General features: G+C 38.9%; 1 protein-coding gene across 14 annotated transcripts in view; it reads left to right on the top strand.

Annotated features, from left to right (window-relative positions):
* EYA4 (EYA transcriptional coactivator and phosphatase 4) overlaps positions 1–23,380 on the top strand; it is a 314,810-nt gene that overhangs the window by 24,012 nt on the left and 267,418 nt on the right. Inside the window, exons 1-2 of one of the 14 annotated variants that reach the window (XM_021087706.1) lie at positions 17,892–18,110; positions 18,890–19,019. The exons of 3 other annotated variants lie outside the window; for them this stretch is intronic. The gene's annotated coding sequence lies outside the window, so the exon portion shown is untranslated. Of the gene's footprint in view, positions 1–17,891; positions 18,202–18,304; positions 19,020–23,380 lie in introns of those variants that run through there. 10 more of the 14 variants (XM_013988212.2, XM_021087710.1, XM_021087716.1 and 7 more) reach the window with 10 other exon arrangements.

Genomic DNA, 23,380 nt, shown 5'->3' with positions numbered 1-23,380 from the left:
AACGTCCCACTATGATAAGCAAACATTACGGGACTACCTAGCCAAAGAGCATCCATGTGAATAGGCAAATTTTGGTTTAAATCAAAAGAATTAATTCTTAACGGTGGAAGGTTGGAAATTCTTTACAGAGCTGTGGTTGAGACATTTGGAAGAAAACAAATTTTCTTAATAGATGTATCAGTCAACCTTTCAATGTCTATACAGCACCTTGGGCAGTCCCTGGCTTGATTAAATACATCTATTTGTGTGTATATATTTGTATGGGTTTAACTGACCTTTCCCAAAACTTTTTTTTTTTTACTACATATTAATATTCCACTAATGTACTTCACATCTCCCCTCTTCCCATCACTTGAAAGTTGTTACAGGACACCATCTGAATATTCACACACCCATGATAAGCTGGACCTGAAAAGTAATTACCCTGGATTAGCACAGGTTCTCTGATGCTAAATTAGCTGCCAGATCCATGTGTGCAGTTGCTCCCTGACCCTCAGTTACTCTTCACAGAAAACCTGCAGAAATCTGAGTAGAGCAGTCCTTATGCTATTGATTTAATTTACTTACCATTTATAGACCTGGCTTCGGTTGGAAAACAGATTTATTTAGTCACTAAGAGATTCCCCCAACCTAGGTACATATTAACAACAACAATTAAATGTCTATTCATTGGCTGGCAAACAATCAACTACAAAGGGAGGTGGCAAAATGAATATTAATGCTGGAGCAGGTCTTAAAGAGAAATCACCAAGTGCTGGATCCTGTTTTATTGCAAATTAGAAAACTGGACAAATGTTGGCACAAATGGAGCTAGTTGGTATCCAGGACTCTGGATTCCTAGCATAGTGCTCCTAGCACTATGATTTCTGGTCTGTGTGTCAAGGGGGAAAAATTAGGGGCATAAAATGTGTGATGCTGACGCTGTGAAGCATTACCACCAATTGTTAGGAAGAGGCTGCCTATCCTACTGATAGTTAAACTCAATAAAATACATTTTACTCTTCTAACTCTGTGACTGTATAAGTTTGTAATAGCTTCTATTCTTACAGAGTTTTCATTTATGTACTTAATTCTTTTGTCTCTAATCCTAAAAAAAAAAAGCAAGTTCATTTGTTTGCAGCTGGTTCAACAACTGTAGGATGAGAAACACCCACATGTTTTGGGATGGCAAGAATTCCTACAACAGAGTCATCACCTTCAGAGTCCCTCTGTTCTTTATGTATACCAGTAAATATAGTACAGGAAGGGTCCAAAACAGTTTTCTCTGGTGATTCAAGCAAAGAAGAGAAGAAGCTGTCTAATGGTAGGATAGAGAATGTCAAGAGTGAGAAATTTGAGGGACTAAAGTTTGAAGTGATTAGTCTGGTGTTAATACTTGATTATCTGTGCTGAAGTCAAAGTAAAACAAGAGCTGGAAAACTTGAGAGCTTGATGGAAATAACTTTGGATAAAACATTGAAGTCAAGCACTTTCTATATTACATGTTATTTCTTCTCTTATTTTCTTTATTCTGCTCTTTTGTAAAGTAGATATTCTCAGTGGCAAAGTAGATATTCTCAGTGGCAAAGTGTTAACCAAATAAACCAAGAAAATAGTCTTCCCAAGCCCAAGTCTTGCCTCATGCCAGAGCAGCACTTGGTTTAGCACTTGTCAACTCTCATCTGCTCACTAATTTGGAATCCTTGAGCTCTAATATTAGGTTACTTTTCATTTTTACTCAAGACTGTTAAAATTCTGCTATAAATCATGTATCAATTAGAAATATGATAGATATAACTCAAGTAGGAACCAAAATTGGAACATTCAAATCACTGAGATACAATACACCTGTTGTCCTCTTGTACTCATCAGAGAATAAATGAATCAGTCCAAAGCCTATCTATGTAGGGAGACAACACTGAGGACACGGAGGCCCACATATTTCAAAGAAAATATGAAGATCCATCACAGCCAGGCACAGATGAAATTTCCAAAATAATCCATGCCATTTGCTTTTGTTCTGTATGTGCTAGCATTTAAGCAGTTTAGAAGATGCTCAAAAATGAAAAGGAAAGAGTTAAAATGTGCTGCATCCAAATGAGGACACCCCGAAGCATGGAAATTATGGGCTTGGGAGGACTGTTTTCTTGGTTTATTTTGTTAACACTTTGCCACTGAGAAAATTTTCCTTTGAGGCTTCTTATTCTGGATAGTTTTTAATGTAATTGGTTTAAAGGATACTTTACCTAAATATCTTAAAAAGAAATCTGCCCACTAACTATAAAATTTTCATGTTCAGTCCAATTGACTTCAAAGTAATACAAAATGCTTATTCCCAAGCGACACCTATCAGTCTCCAGCTGTGTTCCTGATGGAGACTGACATCTGAAACCAACAATTAAAGTTACCTAATGCCAGGACTCTTTAAAGACTAAAGGGCTTTACAGTACCCTATCAAAGCGGCTCATAACCAACTCATACTATTACTGCTTCTATAAGTGTGCTGGGAGGATTAATTACTTGACACTCTTTTAACATTACAGGAAAAATAATTTCCATAGCCAAAAGGTCACTCTTTGCCAAATCAGCATGCTCAAAATAGTATATTTTACTGAAAAACTGAGAGTATCATGAAGGCTTTGATTATTTTGTTTATATTCTATAATTTTCCTGGCCTTTCATTATCTTTGTGATACAAAATTAAAAGATATCACTTAAATTTAAAATTTGCCTTAAAAAACTTAACCCTCACACACACACATTCACACACATACACACACCAAAGAGAGACAGTGAAGCCCCTAGGGTACACTACCATAGAGAATGAGGTATAACAGCAATTTTCTTGTTCTTGTGATGTGCTAAGTCTCAAAACTCCTGCAGCCATGGCAGCCCCAAAACTCAGGAAAGGTGGTTTCAAGGGAAGTATAAGGAAATATCATTGGCATCAAGATCTAAGTTTGAAATTCAACTTATTTATTTAGATTAACAAACACTTACTGGGTATCTATGTGCCAGGTCCTGAGATGGTGCTTAAGACTATGGTTTATGGAATGACTCTTGTTGAGAGTGGGAAGTGACATCTTTAACTCTGACTGTAACTAGAATGAACATGTAACTCCTTTATCAAACCCTGTCTCCTTCCTTTTATACTTCCTAGTAATTAGAGAGCCTTTCTCCAACTCCTATTCTCCTGTTCCCCTTGGTGTTCATCCATAAGAATGAATTACCAGGATCAAGTAGAATTAATTAGAAAGATTTAAAGGAACTTAAATGAAATTGCACTTGTTGGACATAGGGCATCACCTATCAATACAAGCAGTCTAGGCACTGGGTATCTGGTAGGTTTTCAATAGGGCTCTCAATTTCTCAAAATTTTTAGAGAGGACATGCTAATCTGTAGTAGATTGATGAATCTCAATTCCATATCACATGAGCAAAAATAACATACATATAGCATAAAAAACTGCTGTAAGATTAATAAATGTTAAGGAGTTCCCATCGGGGTTCAGCAGAAACAAATCTGACCAGCATCCATGAGGACGCAGGTTGGATCCCTAGCCTTGCTCGGTGGGTTAAAGATCTGGCATTGCCACACACCATGGTATAGGTCGTAGACTGGCTCAGATCTTGTGTTGCTATGCCTGTGGCATAGGCCAGTGGCTACTGCTCCAATTCGATGCCTAGCCTGGAAAACTTCATATGCTGCAGATGTAACCCCCCCAAAAAAACTTAAAAAAAAAAAGAAAAAACTTAAAATAAATAACTGTTGAAATATAAACTATTTTGGGAAAAGAAGCATACCCATTTTTTACTATTGCTTTTTTCATTTGTTTTAGGAAATGTCCTTTATCTAAAATTATATATATTTGTTGTATGAGTTTCAGTGTACAGCATTATAATTCGACATATAGTATAGAGTGGTCACCACCCTGAGTCTACCATCCACCACAATACAGTTGACTCTCTTAACCTGTTTCACCCAACCCCTAGCTCCCTTCCCCTCTGATAAATACTAATCTGTTCTATCTATGAGTTTGTTTTTATTTTATTTTGTTTGTTGATTGGTTTTGTTTTTGTTTTTGATTTTTAGATTCCACCTGTAAGTGAGATCATATGGAATTTGTCTTTCTCTATCTGACTTATTTCACTTAGCATAATGGCTTCAAAGTTCAACCTTGTTGTCATAAATGGCAGGGTTTTATTCTTTTTCATGACTGAGTAGTATTCCATCCTATCTATCTATCTATCTATCTATCTATTTATCTATCTGTACCACATTGTCTTTATAGTTCAACCATCAAAGATACTTAGGTTATTTCTATGTCTTGGCTATTGCAAATAGTACTGGAATGAATGTAGAGGTGCATGTATCTTTTCAAATTAGTTTTCATATTCTTTGAATAAACACTCAGAAGTAGAATAAGTGGGTCATATAGTAATTCTTTTTCTAAGGAAACTCTATCTCTTTTTCATAATGGCTGCATCAATTTACATTCCCACCAACAGTGCAAAGTGTTTCCTTTTCTCTGCATCCTTGCCAACAGTTGTTATTCTTATCTTTTTGATAACAATTCTTCTAACAGATTCTAAACATATCTCATTGTGTTTTTTTTCATTTTTAAAGTTATATTGAAGTATAGCTTATTTGCAATGCTGTGATAATTTCTTCTGCACAATAAAATGATTAAGTTATGCATGTACACACATTCACTGTCTTTTAGATTCTTTTCCCATAGAGATTTTCACAGAATATTAGGTTGAGTTCTTGGTGTTATACATCAGGTGCCTGATGGTCAGTCATTCCATATACCTCAATGTGCATATGATTTTGATTTGCATTTCCCTGGTATTTAGTGAACGGAACATCTTTTCACATGCCTTTGGCCATCTCTTTGTCTTCTTTGGAAAAATATCTATTCAGAGCCTCAGTCCATTTTTTTTTTTTTTTTTTTTTTTTTTTTTTTCTATTTCTTTGGGCCGCTCTCGTGGCATATGGAGGTTCCCAGGCTAGGGGTCGAATCGGAGCTGTAGCCACTGGCCTACACCAGAGCCACAGCAACGCGGGATCCCAGCCGCATCTGCAACCTACACCACAACTCACGGCAATGCCAGATCCTTAACCCACTGAGCAAGGCCAGGGATGAACCCGAAACCTCATGGTTCCTAGTCGGATTCGCCAACCACTGCGCCACGACGGGAACTCCCTTCAGTCCATTTTTTAATTGAGTTGTTTTTCTTTTTCTTGTTGTCTAAGTTCTTTATACATTTTGCATGTTAATCAGATATATGATTTGCAAATATCTTCTCCCATTCTGTAGGTTGCCTTTTTGTCTTACAAGTCATGGTTCAAATGATGAAGTTTTCCTTCACTGTACAAAAGCTTTTCAGTTTGATATAGTTACATTTGTTTACTTTTGCTTTTATTTCCCTTGCCTTTGGCATCAGAGTGACAGAAACATTGTTAAAACCAATATCAATGAAGTTATCGTCTATATTTTCTTTTACGAATTTTATGGTTTCAGGTCTTGTACTCAAGTTTTTAATCCATTTTAAGTCCATCTTTGTGTATGGTGTAAGATAGTGGTAAAACTAATATTTTAAATAACAGGTCTTATTTTGTCATAGATAATAACTGACTTTCAGCTGGAAAACAGGGTAGGATTAAAATGGCAATTTTGAGATTTAGTATCAATCAGGATACTAAATAGAGACTAGACAATATTTTTGAAGATGATCTAGAAGGAGAAATGTTCAGTCAAGTATCTAATTTTTTAGATGACATTAAGCCCTTTCAGTTGGTAAAATGTCAAATAAATATTCAGAAGAATGGCTGCATGAATAGCTTTTTGAAGGTGAATTTCAGGATGGTGATTGCAATACAATGGGCTTAGCAAAAAGTACCACAAACTGTATCTTGGACTGTTGACTCCTAAACTATAGGTTACAACACCTGAAGGATAACTATTATGATTAGATATTTTCTAAAGAAATTGTTCTAAGCTCTGGTGAGACTATCACAAAGTATTTTGTTACATTTTTGACATTGTTTAGAAATATACTAGAAATATAAGAGAAGCGGTTGTTCTATCTTTGCTCAGAAGTATAATTCATCTACACCTGGAATGGGATTATGGTTTTGGTGACTATATTCCATAAAAAATATGACAGGATTTGGCAAAGTCCAAACAAAAGGTAATTGCAGTCAAGTTTCGTGTGTATCCATTCCTTCAATTTATAAGACAATTGGAACTCTTCAGTTTCCTCACAAGAAAATTCTAGAAGCCTTTTAGTAGAGGTCCATCAAGTCATGAAGTTAGGGAGAAGCATGTAGGAATATTAAAACAGAGGAAGAATCTTTGTGAGAAAGAGTTTTTTAAAGCATATATTAACTCATATATAATAATATGTTATTAACAAAAACTGGAATTTGGGGGTCAACTTTCGTTTGTTAGACCGTCTCAAGTCTCAGATTACATATAAATTTTAAAAACAAGAAGAAAGTTATAGATACTCATTTTCTACCTGGTGAACAATCTTTGAAAATACAAAATTCCATAAGTATTGAGTTGAATAATCCTTCCATTGGTTTTAATGTGCAAAATTATTCATTACCACTACTTTAACAGAAATGTTAATGGTATTCAAATGACAGATTTGTCATTTAATGATTTGAAGGAGCTAAATGAAATACAGAGTGAAAAAATGAAGAGGAAAAGCATTGCCTTTTATGTTTGATCAAGAACGGCGCCAAGGTGCAATTTGCGGACTCCATAACAAGCAGTAAAGTTAAACTAGGAGTTAATCTAGCTAGTTACTCGTGGTATACAGCACTGATAGTCATGAGGAGCTAACTGTTTCATATAAGCACACACTTCAAAGTTACAGTGAAATGAAAAAGGAACTAAAGCAAGTTTTTATTTGTTTTGAAATACAACCCTCAATGAGGCATTGTTTGCATATTGAACTAAATGCATAAACAATGCCTTTGTGGGTTTAATTTGTGAAATGAGTGTAAGCCTTGATGAGCTGTGATGATTGCTATTTGGAAACAGAAAACTACTTCTAATTTTGCATATTCATCTGAGGATTGACATAAACTATGTAGACTCCTCCAAATTAGCTTAAAATTTGATATTTTTCTCAGCAAGGATTTAAATGACAGCATAAAAGTAATTGTTTTAAAAATTATATGTCATAGGCTATGAAGTTTTATGACAGAACACCCAAGAACTATATTTTAAACGTATTTATTTAAAATAAATAATACTGAGAACACAAATGAAATACTTTCAGTTGTTGGCAATGATTGTGTCCTCAGCCTATGTGGTAGCCCCTGTGTATTGCATGTGTGTTACGCTTCATTTTTAGTTTGAGGGTGTTTTCGAGCTAAGCATCAGAGTGATGTGTTCAAAATATATTAGCATTGTTTTAAGATAAGTAATGTAATATTAATATTGATAGAGTACTCCTATTATTGAACAGAAATATCTTTGAATTTTGTTTTGATACTAAAAGTAAAACTGTAAAGTCAAGACTTACTTTAAGAATAATTAGTACAATTTTAAAATTAAAGACAATATTATACTCACACATGACACTTGTGGTTTATTCTTATTGCCAGTTATAACTTGCCACTGAATTGACATCCAGCTTCTACAGGGAGTATTAGTAAAGAGGGTAGGTCACATGCTCTTGATTCCTGAAATTTGATAACCATGGTAAATGGATCTCCTTCATTCTGTCTTTGTAATAATCTTCTGAATTCTATACAACAAAAAAACCTATACTAAAGAATTGTTTAATATGTTTTTGATTTTAGCCAGCATATATAACATGCTATAAAGAATCAATCTAAAAAAGTTAGAATAAAAGGAAGCATGATAAGTTTGAGTCTTGGCATTTATGTTGTTTCTTGTTAAGTTGCATATTTTTATAAAAATATATTTAGAGTTCCTGTTAAAATTTGTTATCCACAGGCACAACACACACACATTATATGCTCAGTAACTTCAGTGTAAGAAAGGTTTAGAGACCTGTATTCTACTTCCCTTTTCCCAATAATAAATGAGCAAATAACTTAAACACTCTACAACTAGTGTTTTGCAGCTACAGAATGAAAAGTCTGGGCTAGATTACAACCAAACCTACTTATAGGATTATAAAATCAGTTATTCTATGACAGTTATCTTACTGTTACTGAAAAAAGAGTAAATTTTTTTTTAAAAATTGATTTTTATTGAAGTATAGTTGATTACAATGTTGTGTTAGTTTCATATGTATAGCAAAGTGATTCAGTTATACATATATATATTCTTTTTCATATTTTTTATTAGGGTTTATTACAGAATATTGAATAGTGTTCCCTATGTTATACAGTAGGACCATTTTGTTTAGGAAAATAAATTTTTTATCTGAAGTTTTTAGGTGAGTTGCTGACAAGGGTGGAGTAAGCAGGTCAGAGAAATAGTGGAATTCTGTCCTTCAACTGTTTCATCGTTACTTCATAAGGATGAGTGATATATTTAAAAAAGGCAAGATTCCTAAAATTCTAATCCGGATATACTTTGATGACCTTTGCCTTATTTTTTTGTTCGACACAGTCATTCAAAATAGTGTGAACACTTTTAAAAGCTATTTATTTATAGGTAGCCTATGTGGATAAAATATGATTAGAAAACAAATTAAACACACATGAGAAAGAAGAAAGGTAGGATGGGGCTTAAATCATGGAGGGTCAAGGCTAATACTAAAGACAAACAGCTGCAGCCTATACTTTGCCAAGGATGAATCCTAAATGTGTTTCTAAACTTTTTAGCAGTTAGTCAACAGGATAAACTTGATTAGTTACACAATTCTCAGGGTCATCAAAATATAAGCAGCCTATAATTCTGAAGATACTAACACTCCCTTGTCTTCATAATAAGGACAGTGTGTACTGCCATGTACTAAGTTTCAACGACAGCCTCCAAAGTAGATGTAATAACTCTTTCCACTGGCTTATCCTCACTATTAAGATTTCTGACAAAAAAAAAAAAAAAAAAAAGGGAGTTCCCTTCATGGCGCAGTGGTTAACGAATCCGACTAGGAACCATGAGGTTGCAGGTTTGATCCCTGCCCTTGCTCAGTGGGGTAACTATCCGGTGTTGCCGTGAGCTGTGGTGTGGGTCGCAGACGTGGCTCGGATCATGTGTTGCTGTGGCTCTGGCGTAGGCTGGCAGCTACAGCTCTGATTGGACCCCTAGCCTGGGAACCTCCCCTATGCCACAGGAGCGGCCCAAGAAATGGCAAAAAGAAAAAAAAAAAAAAGATTTCTTACCTCTTTTTTTTTTTAATTATAGCTGACCAATTAATGCAAAGATATACTTCAATGAGGCCTAGGCAATATATGGAGGCCAAAGAGTATTGTGTGTGTATATATATATATGTTATTATTGATTTATTCAGCAAATTTGTGTAGAGTGCCCACTATGTGTAAGATTCTTCATTAAGCACTATAGAGGATTCAAAGCTGAATAATATGTAGTCTGTCCACAACATGTTTTCAGTAATCATGCTGAGTAAATTATCATCCACATCTAAAATACATACACTATGGAAGATGTTCCCAAGAAAAAGCCAAATTACCCATGGCTGAGTGGCTGAGAGTGAAGCAAACAATGTTGCAAAGAGAGGATGAGACCAGGGATTGGAGGCTCTGGAATGCCAGCAAAAATTGTTTTTGTTTGTTTTCCTTCCCAAAATTAAAGGAGTGATGGGAGCAGAACTACGTTGTACAGTGAATAATCTGATAGGAGAAGTGGGAAATGGCCTTAGAAATGGCAAAACCAATGATATGGCTATATGAATATTCTGTGTGATTGTAAATGAAGCCAGATTAAGTTAGTGTTATAAAAAAAATACAGAGGGGAGAAAGCCAAGCTTATGGGAGAAGTGGAAACTATAGGACTAAGCAAGTAATTGGATGAACAGGGCTAAGGAGGAAAAGGACTCATTGCTACCTCCAGGTGGCTGGGAGAACACTGGCGCCATTACTATAGAGAAGGGGTACAGGGAGAGGAGTATCTTGTTTGGGGGGGAGGTTGAAAGGGAGAGACAATGGCTTCTGTTTTTGTTGTATTGAATTACACACTTTGTCAGGCATAAATAGTCTTCCCCATCTAAGGCCAGGTACAAATGCTGCCTTCTTGGTTCCCTTAGCTGGAAGCAAACTCTCTGCTCTGAACTAAAATAGCCTGGTTGTCAATGTTTCTCTTAAGGAGCTTGACATTTTCTCTCTCGTGTAATAACTATTTTTAAATGCCCTATTTTCTGCTCTAGACTGAAATTCTGGAGGACAGGGACCATGCATGGTTCATCTCTGTCCCTCCTTACATTGAGTGAGCATACTAAGAGAAGATGCTGGAGAACATCCTCATTTTAGTGGCCAGAGGGGGTCCAAGGGAAGGATAAAGTACAAGTGATCAGAGAGGAGAAGGGACCTATGGCCAGAGCAGATCCACAGAAGCCAAGCTCTAGAGGAGGAAGTTCCAAAAGGAGCTTGTCAGTTGGGCCATTCACCAAAGAACAGTCTGTGAAGAAGAAGACTGAGAAAAGGACTTGGAAGTGAAAGAAGAGAGTTTTAGCCATTTGATATCCTAGGATGAAAACTAAGCAATGCCGCCAGACTTTTGAATTTCTCTGGACCGATTTCCTGGGTGGCTTTTTTCCTGGCACTTAGGAAATTTTTTTTTTTTTTTTTTAAAAACATAGGGCCATTTTGGGAAAAATTTAAGTGTTTATTGTTTTTGTTTTTGTTTTTTTTCCTCATTCAAAATTAAAACACCCTCTTTACTGGCTCCCATGGGGACAAAGCGTCAATTCTTCTAAGTTTCTTGAAGGGTAATGAGAAGGCAATTTAGAGGGGCACTGCGGCTGGATGAGTTCATTTAGTTCAGCACAATAATAATTACAGCATATTATGTCCCCAGCACTATGTGAGGCACTGAGAAAGGCAATCATCCTAAATCCTTCCTCTTGTGCCTTTTCTATCCCTGACTTCCCTCATCTATGGATGTAAAGCTTCCTGTCTCAGTGGGTTGTTCTCACCTCCTGAGCCACGTGCCCCAATCTCTCTGTTTTCTGAACCTGTACACTGCTTTGGAAGTTCTATCATGAAGCCAGGATGGTTTATCACAGATCTTGTACTATAGGACACATGCAGAATACTTTATCTATGCTAATGTGGAATATTAAAACATAGGATGCAAAAGAGGGAATCAGTTTGGGCTTAGAGGGTACATCAAATTGCCCGAAGGGGATCCTATAAAGGTTGGGTGAAAACACATGAATTAAACACACAGAAGGAGGGCCCCCATCACAGTGAGTATTCTCTGCTCTATTGCAATCAGGTTGTCAAATGGAGTGTTTGTTCATCCTTCATTTAAGCATCTAATTTAAGTTTTTAGTAACCATTTATCAAATGCTAGATGCAAGGCTCAGCAGTTTAAGGAGCTGGTATTATCACTGCTGTGGCTTTGGTTACAGCTGTGGTGCAGTTTCGATCCCTGGCCTGAGAACTTGCTGCAGGCTGTGGGTGTGGCCAAACAAAAAAAAAATTAAAAATAAAAACAGAATTTTTTTCTTTTTAGCCACCTTTAGCATAGGGACGTTCCCAGGCTAGGGGCGGAACTGGGGCTGCAGTTGCCGGCCTACACCACAGTCATAGCAACACCAGAGCAGAGCTGTGACTGCAACCTATACCACAGCTCACAGCAATTCCAGATCCTTAACCCACTGAGCAAAGCCAGGGATCAAACTCACATCCTCATGGATACTAGTCGGGTTCTAAACATGCTGAGCTACAAGGGAAACTCCCCCAAAATTAAAAAAAAAAAAAGAATATTATTTAAAAAAATAAAATACATAGACATTTGGTTCCTCTTGGAGGTTTTTAACCCTATACTTTAGAGAAAGAAAAACTCATCTTGGTCTAATGGATTGGCAGAGAAGAGCCTGGGGGGCGGGAGGTGCTGATGGTGACAGAAGCGGTGAATGTGGAAATGGGCCTGGGGAGGCAGCCATGATAGAAAACTGGAAGAATAGAGGAGGAGACACTGCCAAAGCAAAATAAAGTTGTCCTCTTGACTTGTGGCCTGTGAAAGGTAAGAAAGGGAGGCTAAGAATGAATTCAAGTGTTGAAGGTCAATGAAGGTGGTGCCACTGACAAAATTGATTCAAAAAGAGGAGCTGGTGGGAGAGGATGGGTTGATGCCTTTAGCTTAGGGTGTGTTCCACTTGAGATGCCAACAGGACCTGCAGCTGAGACTGTCCAAATTTCTGAATAGGAGATAAGTTTCCTTAAATCGCCCGTGTAGAGGTGAAAGAAGGGATTATAGAATGAACGAAATTGTAAAAGGAGATGTATAGCCAAGAAAGAGAAGAAAACCCATGTCTAGGTCTATTTTTTGAGTGTAATGAAGAGAAAAGAGGAAACTCTGTAGGAACTAGAGCAGTAAGCAGCAAGAGGATAATGCAAGTCAAATCATGGAGCTTAGGAGAAGGCTGCTGTCACTGTCACAAAATACTTCCTGGAAATCCAGGATGATGAAGACTAGGAAATGACCATTAGAAGACCATTGATGATCTTAAAGAGAGCAGTCTCAGTAAAGGGATGTGGGCAGAAGTCAGATTTCTAGGATTTACTAGGTTGATGAGTAGATGTACCGAGTCCTGGCCACTATTTCTGAGAGGGTTGGTGGAAGAATAAAGAAATTAGATGAACAGAAAAGTCATTTTAATGGGTGTTGGGGGGCAGTGCTGAGAGTATATGCCTAAAACTAGAAAATATTAAATAAATAGTTTCTAAAGTGCTCTAAAATATAATGGAAGGAATAGACCCTGCAAAGCTCTCATATAGTTTTCAGTAATGTAATAGTTTCACTCAAAAATCTTCAGTTTAAATGGATTTCCGCAATTTACCAATCTGCCTAACTTTTAGATTTTCTAAAATAAATGGATACTGGAATTAACCATGCCTTTACTTGCATTACTTTAAAATTGTCAAATCAATTTATTTATCATCCATAAAACTTATTTGCCCTTCCACCAATCATTGACTTCTGTATTTGAGAACTTTCAAATTATAATCAGTGGGCATTTTTCATAGTTACCTATTATAAGGCATTATGATAAAGTTGTATAAGAAAAGAGATTAATTTGACATTTCCTATTTTGAAATGTACTTACAAGCCAGTGGAATCGAAAGGACAACTAAGTGATTTTGTTCCTATTTCGACTACTATTATCATTGAAAACTGTGCTTTTCAAGTACTGGAGGAGAAATCAGGATTGTTATTTTACGTACGCTAAAAGAAATGCCATGTGAGGTAAAAATAGAGAAAAAAATTACACTTCTAAGTTTGTTAGAATATGAAAGTAGCATGAGTTGGTGGGAATTTGCAGGGAAGCCAAAACATAATGCCACATGAGGAAAAAAAAAAAGTAGGATTCATTCCACTATGCTAATGAGACCACACCTAGGATACCTCTAATGAAAATGAACATCTAGGAAATTGGAAATAGTTCAGAGACGAGCAATAAGAATGATTAAGGGCTTGGAGAGACTGAACTGAAACAAGATTAAAAGGCCTTACGTTTGTTTAACGTGGCTAGCAGATGACTAAAAGTGGGCATGATATCTGTTTATAAACATCTGAAGGCTGGGTGTAAACATGAAAGATAGAGTAGAATTGCACAATATGGGACTAAAAGGATTTGACTTGAGGAAAAAATTTCAAGAGAGAATTGAAAAGTAAATATGATGAAACTGTCTCCCAGAGAGTGTGCATTTCCTTTCTTTAGCGACTCAGCCAAGAATGAGGAAGTTTAGCAGAGAACCCGGCAGAAGAGAATGACCCAACAGGTCCCCTGCAGATCTGATTTCCTCACTTTTACAAACCAGTAGAAAACCTTTTTCAGCTTGATCTGTTTGCTCAAAACTCCTCAGAAAGTGTGTTTATTTATAGATTTTAGAAAACCAGCAGCATGGTACTTTAGATTCCTGGGCAATCATGTTTTATCTTCATGTGTTCTGTCATTGGCAGAATAGTAGAGAAAAACTGGTTAAACCTAGTTCATATTGAAAGTTCACTCTCTCAAGGCTTAGAGCATTTGGCTTAGAATTTACTAGGAAACAACTGAATGACTTTATTTTTTAAGAATTGTGGATACTTCCAGCTGGACTGTAAAGGTACCAAGAGGGAGTAACTTAAGAGGTCTATTTTCAGATCATTTCTATAAATTTCGAAACTTTTGTCTTCTTTTTGGTGAATGCAGTGTTGAAACCAAATAGGACCCTGTACGGCACTGCGGGATATAAACCCTTTCAGTGTCCTCTGTTTCCAGTTTGTAGGAAAGAGTCTTCCTTCAGCCTCTTAAGACTTTTCCTAAGTTCCAAAGGGCAGACTCCAACAATTAGTTACTAATTGGGGAAGTAAGGGAAAGCAGAAACAAAGGAGGAACAATCAAGAAATAAGAGTGCGGTGATGAAAACAAGGTCTTGGTTCTTCCTGAAGGAGTATACATAACAATACCTTTCAGTTCTTCTACAGAAACTAAGCGCCTCCCCCCGCCCCACCTCCCCCAGTGGAAGATGGGAATTTCAGGCTGAGCACCTGTTACCTCATCACTGACCAATCAGAAGACTGGTCACACACCCAGTAGCCCTCACCCCCAAATTTGCCTATAAAAATCCCCCCCAAAACCCCTTCAAGAAACTGGAAATTTTTGAACACGAGCCTTCTCCTTTCTTGGCCCCACAATAAACCTTTCTCTACTCCAGTCTCCAAGGTTTCGGTTTGTTTGGCTTCACTGTGCAACAGCACACGAACTTGGTTTGGTAACAGTGTCTTATTCCATTTTTTAGCCTCAAGTTTGTTCTTACTAAAGTGATGGAATGGTTCCTTTAAGGTTCCTTTAAAATCAATTAAAATAAAAATTAAGTTTTAGATGATGAGCTCATAGAGGGCTTTGCTTGTTTGACTTAGCATAAAACCAATGCCAAAATAGTGCCATGCACAGTTTAAAAATAAACAAATAGTAGATGGTAACTGCAGGAGCATCCTGCCCCAGAAGGCATGGTTAAAGGAATTGTTAGCAAGAGAATCTTTTATTTCCACTGATTTTCATTACAAAGTCACATTTTTTTCTTCCCCCACAACAAATGTCCTTTCTCAGATGAAGTTGAACATTTATAGATATTCTGATGGCCTAATTCATATCCTGGAGGACCTGCTAGTGTTTCTGAATCACTGCTAGAATTTTCTAGCAACTTTTGGACTTCAGAATTTTCCTCCTTACCTGTCCTTTTAGGCTCTTTGAACTTCTCTCTATTGATCTGCTTTTTCCTCTAGTTCTCATTGGTAGAGCACTGCTGCAGTACCAGACTGAGCCAATAGATGCTGCCACTTCATGGTGTTAACAGTTGGAAAGTTTCTTTTTCGGTGACTAGGTCCTAAAACTCAGTGTTTGTTGGGGCTGGGGGGTGGGGGTGAAGAGTAATGACTAACTGCTATTGTCTCTCCTGAGAGTAATTTGTTTTCTAATTGTGGGCTTAGGAATGGTTTGACTTTTACCACAAATAAGGTAGTAAGAAAAATAATACCAATTAATTTTAAAAAGACATTTCAGTTTCAGATACTTCAAGTATATTTTAGGCAAAGAAATCAATCATTGACTAATAATATAATTTTAAATTTCATAAAAAAGAGGTTTGAACTCAACATTTCTCTACAGTAATGGAAAAGGAATAGCTGAAAGTAAGTTTTGGAGAGCCCAAGGGACATGAGAAATGTAATTCTCTAAACCAGTGTTTTTCAGACTGGTGTGTGAGACAGTTTTACGTGGGACAGGATACATAATTTTTATTTCCATAAAAAAGATTCATTTGCAAGGCCATTTCTACTTACGGCAAGTTATATTGGTTTGCCATTTATGCTGATGATAAAAGTTTCCTTTATCAGATAAACTTATTTAATGAAAGTAGCTTAAAGAAAAATATTAAGTCAATAATACGACCGATGACGTGGCAACAATTACAAAAGTGGTATTCAGTAGAAAAGCTGAAATAATGCCTTGTTTAAATAAGCAATATATTTTTGCCTATACAACCTTAAAATTCTTACATTTTTTATGCTTGACTTATTTCAAAGTAGACTGAAAATGTGACAGTTTACCTCACTCCTAGTGGAATCCAAATGTTTATTTAAGACTATGTAGATGGATCTGAAAGCAGTGGTAAGAAGTTGAATAACTAATATTGTGATGCAATTCTGATGTTTTCTTGGATAACTTCTGTGCATATATTCTTATGTAGATGTATAAAAATTATGTAGGAGCAAAGGAACTTGAAAGCAAGATCAGTATTGCTGAAAATATGATTTTAGAAGGGAGTAAAGAAACATACACAAAGATTATACTTGTGTGAACACTTTGCTGTACTAAAGTATAAATTTTTATTTGGTCCAAATTATGCATCATCTCACCTGTATTTAGAGGGCAAACTAAAACAAAATGTTTCATACCAAAATGAAATTGAAAAATCTGTGGCCTTATGAGGGAAATATTATATTCAGCATTGTACTTAATTTTACATAATTATTGTAGCCACTGAGCATTCCTAGACAATGAATGATTCACAAAACATTTAAATTGCACATTTTGTCTGTAAGATATGAACTGTACTAAAAATAATTACTATTTTTCTTACTGCTACCTCAAATAATAGTAGCATCACAGTGGCAAAGAGTGGTCTTTGGGGTGTGAATCTTAGGTCTGCCTGGTCTGCCGTTTACTAGTAAATTGCTAAAATTTCTGAGCCCTTATTTTTCTCACCTGTAAAATGGAGAAAGTAAGATCTGCCAAGTTAATTAAATCTGCCCGTTGGTATTTCTCTCTTAAGTATATATATTAACTGGCATCTTCTTCAGGCCAGAATGGGATCTAGATCATGCTCCAAATCCTCTTTGCGTCATACCCGCAGCCAGAAACCTTTTTACCTTGAGACCAGAAAAGGAAACATTAAGCCTGGCAATGCCTAAGCCCTCCAAAATAAATCTGCAGGAAAGAACGCCCAGTGAGTGATGAGAGCAGCAATAAGCACGTTTATCAGTTTAAATTTACAACCTCACCTTTTCCATTGCCTGTTAAAAACTGTAGCTAATGCCCCCACTAATTAAAAAATAAGTGGAAACCACAAATATTCAACATTTGTTTTTGCTTTTGAACTTAGTGTTCATGGCATTTGCATAAGACTAAGATGAAGTAGAGGGTGAAAATTTTTTTCTGAATTTTGTGCAGAATATCCAGTTGATAATATATTAAAACTAAATTTTCTTTGGGAGTAATTTCTACCAGTTAACTTGTAATCGCTCAGGTTACATTTAAGGCAGTGTGAGGTGGGTTGCTTGTTGAATGATAGGCTTTGTGTTTCGAGATCACTGGGTTTATTTCTGGGAATATTTCTTAGGTTTCTTCTGGCCTCAGTTTATCTTTTATACAGGATTAAATAATCATCATAGAGTATGGTACATGAACTCACAGGTACCATAAGTGACGAGTGTAATGACTGGCACTCAATACGTTCTCAATGAATTAAAATATTTATAATCAGTGTGACAACTAAAGACGATGTTCTTGTGTTAGACAATAGGTTTTACGAAGAGGGATTAAACGGATGCAAACTTTATGTACTGTTTATTGTCTACTTCGCTGAGGTCTCTGGTTGTAATAGCCACATGTGAGCATATAGAATATGAAATCCTACGTGGGTGCATAATGCATGCGCAGAAGGCTTACGCATGAAATGTCACTTCAGCAATGTGCCTGGGGAAGCTCTGACGCTGCCTTGGAAGTCGCTCGTCGCAGCCTGACCTTTGGGCGTCTGGGAGGGATGCCTATACCTGCGCCCGGTGCTGGAAGGGGCCCAGGCCCTTCCCAGCACAGCTTCTCCCCAGGCTGCATACTGGTGCCTCACATGCAGCTTAACCGAAAAGGGTATTTCCTCCCTTCAGAGAAAGCTCCCTAGTCTGGCGCGGGGTGCTTTTTACTTTACGTTGTTGCAAGTAGAAGTTCCTTCAGTCTCCTCCCCTGGGGTAAGTGGAAAGGAGTCCAGCAGCGGTGGACACCCGGCGATCGGATAGCAACGGAGTTAGAGACAACTTGGGGGCTGCCGGGCAGAAGCAGGTGGGGACAGACAGCGGTTCCCTGGTCTGGGGAGGGGAGTGCGGCCGCGAGTCCCTCCCCTCCGCCCGGAGGTGGCAGCGGCCGGCGCCAGGCCAGTGGGGGCGGGGTGGGGGCGGCGCGGAGGGCGCGGAGATTACCGCGGCGCCACCGGGGACGCTCAGGGTCCCGAGCGGTCCCCACGCGGGACCGCAAACGATGACAACAGGCAGTCGTCCGAGGTCGAATAAACGGGAGTCGCTTCCCCGCGCACCGCCGCCCCCCACTGCCTGTCTCGGGGGGTGGGGTGGGGGCCCCGGGGCCTCCAGTGGCCGCGGGCTCCGGCAGCGGCGTCCCCCGCCCCCACCCCGCGCGCAAGTGCGAGGCTGCCCGCCGCGCGGCGCACGCTCCGCCGCTCCCCGCTTCCGCGCAAAACTTCTAGCCTGGCCTCGTGAAGTTGTCGCTCCTCTTTCGGAGCGGGAAAGAGCTTGGGGAAAAGCTGGGCCCTGGCAACCGCGGTGGCTGGGCGCGCGCTCTCTTTTTCTTTTCTTCTTCTTTTTTTCTCCTGTCGTCGATCAGGAGTTTTGGCTCCTCTCCTTTCCTCCTCCCCCTCGCAGCCGGCTTCTCCCCCCGCCCCGTCTCTCCCCCACTGGTGTACGCTATTTGTTGTGGGGGGGCGGGGTGGCCGAAGGGGATGTCCTCTTTTCACCAGAGCCACAGCGCTAAGGGGAAACTTCGACCCTGGAAGGAACGAGAATAAATATCTAAATACCGAGGCAGGGATCCGCTGCTGGGGCAGACATCTGAACTTCGGGATCCGGAGGCGATCCAGGAGGCAAGAGGTGAGTGCCTCTTCCTACCTCTGTCCCGGGGCCCAGGTTTGAGGTATCTTGCAGATTCTCCCGGGAAAGCGCGTGCACAGCGGGAAGGTGTGTGGGCGCCAGCGAACCGGTGGTCGCTTGGTGGCGGAGAGCCGCCTGCCCCAGGGCCTGGGCGGCTCGGAGTGCAAAGGGTGCGTTCTGCCCAGGAGGATGCCCTGACGCCCCTGGCCTCGTCTTTCTGCCCCTCGCGGAGCCCCCGCGGAACAGGGTGCACCACTCTATACCTGCACTCGGTTCCCGCCTCTGCGAGGCGGGAGCCCCTGGGTCTCCCTTGCATCCTTCTTGTGGCATTATTTTGCGACGACCCCCTAGATAAGCCAGACGCAAGTATGCTGACCCGGATCCCATGGAGGGCCCCAGGCGCCTGGGGTTTTCACGGTGTTGGGTGCGTGTGTACGTTTCCTGCTTGTGTTCTAATCTCGAGGCACCAGCCGGGCTGTTCAACTGCGGCTGTCCCACTTTAATAGTTTTTATGTGGCGTGGACCGAATGTCTCCCGCAGTTTGCCAAGGTCCGTGAAATGAGAGGCCCCTTTTTCAGAGGACTCGCGTTCATTGGCCCGGGACGCGGATGCCGCGGAGGGATTATAACTTCTCTAAACGGAGGGACCGGGCCGGGGGGAGGCAGATTTTCTCTTTCCAATGCCTGCTGCGTCTGGGGTGGTTGTGGGACTTGAAACAGTTCGCGGCTTTAGTGTCGTTTAGAGAGATTTGGAAGTAGATCGTTTGTGTGCTTATTTTCTTTTTCGCAGCACAGCAGCCAGAACTTTCGTTTAGTAGCACTTTCGAGATGTTTCATTGTTTTGCAAACATTATTCAGAGCAGCTTGGAGCTGTTAGGGAATTTGGGGACCAAGTGCCGCGGCAGAGCGGTGGCGAAACCAGGGAGCGCAGTGTAATTTTTGTCATACCTTCTCTATCTGGGGTGGCTGCGTCCCCCGTTCACCACCACCTCTCTTTCCCCTTCCTTTGAAAACTAATAGGGTTTGTGCTTTGGGTGAGTGTATGTAGGAGGGTGTCGTTTGGAGACGATCTTTTCTCTCCTTGCCGCGGGCTTCTGTCCCCTGTACTGCCCAGCGGCCAAAGAGTCATTCATGAATCCTACTTCCAGGGCGGTGGAGGAAGGTGCTGGTCCCTCAGCCCTTTCTGCCAAGGTGCAGAATAGCGACGGGGCGTGTGTTTTGGTTTCAGAGCAGTTCCACGTGGAGCACCTCCGTGTGCGTGTGTGTTGTGTACTTGATCTGTGAGGAGGTAACAGGAGTCTCGTGTTCAAACCCAGTGGGCCGTTGGCCATTAATTTGCTTCCCTGGCTGTCATTCCAGACACTTCCAAAATCTGATACCTAAGAGAACCAACAGGTTAGGTTTCACATTAAGAGCTCATACTTAACAGTTTTCTTTCTCCCTTACCCCTTTTGGCTTGGCACCCTGGGATCAACGTAATTGATGGAGCGAAACATATCTTCTCCAATATGCATTTTGTTTCTCTTCTTATCCGCGGCCACTTTTTGCACTCTCGGGCGTCTGTCAGTTTCAGTGCGCGCTCCTGAGGGACTTAGGTGGGAGTCATAGGAGCGTTTAAGGACCGCGGGGCTCAGCTTCTATAGCTCTTGGAATTTGATTTACGCGTAGGTGACAGTACTGAAAACTGAGGATGGTTTTTTGCCAGTTGGGTTGTTTTGGGTTTTATTTTAAAAACCTCTTCAGGACTAGGATTCTGCTTGATAACCTTTCCCGGATAGAATTAGGTTTTAAGCAGAAACGGTCCCTTTTATTTTTTTTTTTTTCTTTTTAAATATTTGTGGTCAGTCGCTAGCTAAGAACCAAAAAACCACGAAAGAGAGCGGGGAGAGATTCCTAAAACAAAATATTTGATCCATAGTAGGGTGTGTTATAACACTATCCTGAGAAGTAGATAGCAGTGATAAGAAGAGGCAAACTATTTTGTGTGGAGCTAGACTGCCAGAATCTGATTTTTATGGCAACAGTACCAAATGCAGATAGAACTATATTCATTTTTGCTGTTATTATAAACCATAAAAATAGTTTGTTCCACCTCATTAAAGGTTGTAAGCCAGTCAGAGTTAAACCATTTTTTTAGAAGTGACTGTACAAGACAGTTAAAACCTCTGACAGTTGCAGCTTTGGAAGTAATATAATTAGATTATTTGAAAGCTGTTTTTTTTCCTTCTGATTATTAGGGCTATCTCCTTGTCTTTCATAATAAGTAAATGTCTAAAATCAATAGATTTTTCAAAAGCCAGTTTTCCTTTGCCAGTTACCTGAGAGTAGTATGCTTTACCCTTTTAAAGCCACCATAATAGAGGTTGCTTCACAGTTATAATTGAAATAAAAGGATATACTTGATTATTCATTTATTATGAATAAGTATTTTACTAGATGTTAGACACTTCCTTTTTCCTTTACAGAGTGAAAAATTTTACACATGTACATATTTAGAGAATATTTATTTTAAGTAATATGTTCAAGTTAAAAATTGTTTGAACCCTAAGATTTGTATAAAAAGAAATTTTTATTAAAACAATCATTATTCTTATTAAGAAATACAGATGCTGCATTCTGGAGGATTTATAGAAGCCAGTTGTCTTTGCATAAAAGTTTCTCTTTGGGGGAGGAGACTGGCAGCTTAGTAGTTTGTCATTTTGCTGTAATTTATTTTTCCTTTTAAGAAACCTCTGAGTTAAACAAAAGAAAAATAAGACCTCCATTTCTTAGACTTTCTTTTTTATTTATATTATGGATTTGAGGTGTAAATAAATTTTACATAGCCACGGGAAATAGAGTGTCCAGTTTCATGTTTTCAATCTCTGTTGCAAGCTCTAAATGACTGATGCCATGTCTAAAAATAGATTTATGTGGCTTGGTTTTTCATTTTTAAAAACTTTGTGCAGCAAAATTAAGTTATCCTGAAGTTTTAGAAAAGTAGATAAAACATCACTATTGTTATAAGAAGCCAGAATGTTGGAAAGTTCACATTCTAACTCTCAAATAATAAAAATTACACTTATTTCACCCTGTGGAAGCTCACTTTTTTTTTATACAGAATTCAAGAAGAGGGGTGATAATCCTTTTCAAGACTTAGTGAAATGTTAAGTAATTTAAGAATGCAAGTATTTATTATATTTTTCATTATCTTTTCTTTTTCTGTTGGGTAAATGCAGGAACACTGAACATTCAGTAAAAACAGGCCCCCCTTTATAAGAAGTTTATTCACCATAGTTCTGTATTGCAGCTGCTGGTCATATTTCACCGAGCTGTTAAAGCACTTAAAACCTAAAATTAGGTACTGTCTGGTTGTAAATATTTCAGATCACTCATCTAAGAAACAAACAGAAGAGTGTGTTATCAAAAGTAGATGTACCGAATCCTCTCATTGAAGAGCTGAACAGACCATCTATGAAACACCTTATTTTTGTTTTCAGTGAGAATATAATCATGACAGTTTCTTTTTCAAGTGGATATTATTCTTACATATTCTAAACTCTCCTGCGTGTCTCCCTGTAGAATCTCTTAAACTAATTGTATTCAGAAATTACCACTGGGGGATTTTATTACAACAGTTACTGGGTGAGTGCAATCAACACCGGGGAGGAATAGGATGACTTTGCAGAGTACCTGCCCCTCTCATGAATTTTTCCCTATGGTCTAAGAAGTGGCATGCTCTTTCGGGCCCTTGCTTAGCAGTGTGTGGGATGCAGTGGTGTATTTAATTGCAGTATGTGTGAGACTGCGTTTTGCAGTTCGATGTGTTTTACCGTGAGGGACACCGAAGAGAATAGTCATTAAATTATACGTGGAGCTGAAAATTATACGTGGAGCTGAACTTGGCTTCACTTAGTTTGAACTTGAGTGGAAGAAAATAAACAAGAATCCCATATTCTGAAGCAGTGTAAGCAACTCTGATTACTTTTAAGAGGTTTGAAGACTTTGTAAACATTCCTGTCACCTAATATTGCTTGTAGCTCTGCACATGAGGATAGGCCTTGGTGATTCGCCATTTTCCTCTTGAAGTTTGTGATTCTTAGCGTGTCCCATCCATGTTTCTACTAGTCCAGTGGTACTGAAAATAAATACCACTACCCTGAGTCCCCTAACTCCTTCTCCCTCTTCCTGAAGAAAAGATGAAACAGATGAATTAAAAATAGAAACCATTTGGAGTTATCAAAACCACATTTATATGGTGGTTTAAAACAGTTTCAGAAAGTGTACCTCTGCGTCTCACTGTAACCTTTTCTGTCATTGAAAGGTGCTAATTGATCTTAGGGCACTGACATAATAGTATAGTTTGATATTCGATACTTTCAG

Source organism: Sus scrofa, chromosome 1, assembly GCF_000003025.6.
Source record: "Sus scrofa isolate TJ Tabasco breed Duroc chromosome 1, Sscrofa11.1, whole genome shotgun sequence".
NCBI classification, from domain to species: domain Eukaryota; kingdom Metazoa; phylum Chordata; class Mammalia; order Artiodactyla; family Suidae; genus Sus; species Sus scrofa.
This window is presented reverse-complemented; position numbering and strand designations above follow the sequence as displayed.